The sequence below is a fragment of the Myotis davidii genome, unplaced genomic scaffold (assembly GCF_000327345.1).
Source record: "Myotis davidii unplaced genomic scaffold, ASM32734v1 scaffold1391, whole genome shotgun sequence".
NCBI classification, from domain to species: domain Eukaryota; kingdom Metazoa; phylum Chordata; class Mammalia; order Chiroptera; family Vespertilionidae; genus Myotis; species Myotis davidii.
In genome coordinates this window covers 95,417-98,494 of record NW_006282400.1, presented here as the reverse complement: position 1 = coordinate 98,494, position 3,078 = coordinate 95,417, and positions in this window count along the sequence as shown.

Here is a 3,078-nt window from a genome sequence, read left to right as displayed (position 1 = left end):
TGAGTCCAGCGATCCTCTGGGGGGAGGGGGTGATGTCGCTAAGGGCGGGCCGCGGGGGCGGGGGGCAGGTTCAGGCCCCACCAGACACAGGCTGTGACCTTGGGCAAGTCACCTGGCTTCTCAGAGCCCCTTTCCTTGCACCTATAAAACGACAACACAAGTGTGTGAGGAGGACAGATGACAGGGTGCATGGAAGGGGCCATCTGTGAGCTCTGAGTCTCCACTGGGCTTGCTCCCCAGCTCTGACCTCCCCCCTGGCTTGCGGCTTCTGCTGGCCCCGCGCCCCGTGTGCCCAGCCCCGCTGTGGTCTGCAAGCAGCTCTTCTGGCCCCAAACAGCTCTTGGTTTAGAAAGAACCTGAGTCAGAGCCTGGGTTCCAGTCCCATCCCTGCCACCTGCGCGCTGTGTGGCCTCGGGCAGGACGCTCAGCCTCGCTGGGCCTGCTCCTCACTGAGGAGGTGGAAGCATGCCCTCGCTCGGGCCGTGGTGAGGGTTCGGTGTGACGCCTGCACAGAGGCGCCCCTCAGACCTGTCACTGCAGCCCAGGCCTCCTCAGCCTCCGCTCCATTTCTGGGAGCCCTGTCTGTCCGCCTCCATCTGGACCTCCCCTGGCCATGCCAGCTCCATTTCTGCTCGTGCCTCACCCCCTCCTGCTCAGCCTGGAAACCTCAGGGTCAGCTTTTACTGCTCACCGTCCTCGCACCCCAATACCTGGACAGTGGCCGCGGCCTATGCATTTACCGCTCTGGTGTCACCTGTGCCCTTTCCCGTGTGTTCCCATCCCTCTGGGGGAGAGGCCCGGGGGAGGCCTCCGCTGCCTTCACACAGGTGACCACACCTGACGTGCAGCTCAGAGGGGCTGGCGCTGGGGTCACCGAGCCGAGGGAATTAAGCTGGGAGGGAGCAGATAAGTCAGGGGGTGAGGCAAAGGCTGGGGGCCGTGGGGGCCGTGGGGGGGAAGGAGTGGTGAGGACAGAGTTGGGGCAGAAGCAGATGACGGGCTGGTGGGCAAAGGGGGAGAGGTCAGGCTTGGCCGGGGTGCGAGCGGGCGGCCCAGCCCCAAGTCTGTGGACTGGGTGCAGGTAGTGGCCCTTTTGCTCACAGCTCAGGAGGGATGCCCTCCCTACACCTCACCTGGCTCCCTGCCTCTTGCCCAGCAGTTCAACAGCCTCCCGGTTACATCTGTCAGGAGCCAGAGGCGCCATTTCAATAGTTAAACTTCAAAGAGCATTTTTGATGCAGTGACTTCTGATGAAAAGTTTTAGTGCTTTCCCACGGCCTACTGAGCAGAACCCTAACTCTGTCCTGGCACTCAAGGCCTGCTCGGTCTGGCCCCAGCCTGCCCCTCGGCCCTCTCTCTTGCTGCCCTCCAACTGCTCTGAGATCCTGTAGATTATTGTACCGTTCGGATGCTGGGTAATCACACTGGGCCCGACGTGGAGGTTTCTCTTCGCTAGAGAGAAAGGGGGAAGAAAAGAGCATTGATAAAAGCTGCAGTGCAAACCAGCTTCTGCCTCCGCCTGGTGTTTGCCAAATGGATCATCACAGCTGCCGGTCAGACACCTGGGCGTGCAGGACCTGGTCAGGCGTCGGCTCAGGCACTGGGTGTCAGTCGCCGTGTTCCCTCCTCTTTGCAGTCTGTGATTTCCTCGTGAAACTGACTCCGGGAGGTTAGCAACCCGCCTGGTGTTGCCCCGCGTGTGGGCGGTGGAGCAGGTTCAAACCCAGGCGCTTCTGACTCCCAGTCCAGGCTCTTGCTCCAGCACCAGGGACAGGGCCCGGAGCCCTGAGTGCGGCTTACGGAACTCTGAATATTGATATTATAAACATGCGCTGAATTAAACTATGACTTAGTGCTAGATTAAAGGGCAGTGCGGTGAGTGAAAGGTTCAGGTTGGTGGTGTGTGGGCAGGCTAACTAGCCATCTCAGACGGGAGCAGGGAAAAACTGAATTGTTTAAGGAAAGGGGACTGGGAGATCAGAGGAGAGGGCTGCACAGCACTGAGCCAAGGGGTGTTGGGTCCAGGGTGGCAGCAAAAACACGCTTAGGGCAGTGACACAAGGACCGGCTTAGAGGAAGCAGCAGGAGAGCCCTGCGGGGCTGCTTTGGTCCTGGGGGTGTGGGGGTGGGGCAGAGAGAAGGGGGCTTGGAGACAGGGTCAGGGTGAGCCTGGGACGAGTTGACGGCCCACTGCTCCCCTGGTTGCAAGCCTCATGGGGTCCCTGAGAGGCTGGGGGACCGTGCCTGTGGGGGATGGCATGGCCTGTTTCTTGCAGGCTGCTTTGTCCTAGCATATTTATTGCCCTCTTGCAGGTGGAGATCTTGGGAAGGTCCAGGGGAGGGTCTGAATAGAATTTCATCAGCTTCCCAGCTGTGTTCTTTCAGGGTCACGGTCTCCACTGATTGGTCGGTGCCAGGACAGGGGGTCATTAGTCAATGCAGCTGGTGCCCAGGCAGCCTGGCATCACTTGTCTGGCTTTGCTGCTTTCCTGGGGCCTGGAGCTGAAATATAACCGAGGCCTAGATGCTATCTTAGGGAGGAAAAGGTCAGGGGTCTGACCCGCCTGACCAGTGATAAGCCAGGGGAGGGCAGGCTGCCCTGGGGGCGAGGTCCTTGTTTTCCCAGTTTTGCCCCTTGCTGGGCCCCCGGGTATCCTGCCTCGGGGAGTTTCTGTCCCTGGCCCATCATCCGGGCTCTGCTCAGGTCTGTCTAACAGGGAGGTGGGGTAAGTGAGGGGACTCGAGCCCGCCTGCCTGGGCGGGTGTTCCTGAGAGCACACTTCCCAGCTTTGTGAACTTTGGGCTAGTTACTTACCCTTTCAGTGCCTCAGTTTCCTGATCTGTAAAATGGGGATGATAGTAGTATTCCCATAGGGTTGTTGTGAGGATGAAATGCGTTCACATATATAAAATGTTTGACACAGCGCCTAGGAAGGACAGTAAAAGTGTTGGCTGTTATTACTGTACATTACGTCATTCTGGATTTGATTATAGACAAGTGGCAGTAGGCCCCAGAGTTTAAGAAAAATTTATAAAGACAAAACCTTTAAAATTGACAACTTCTATCTACATTAATTT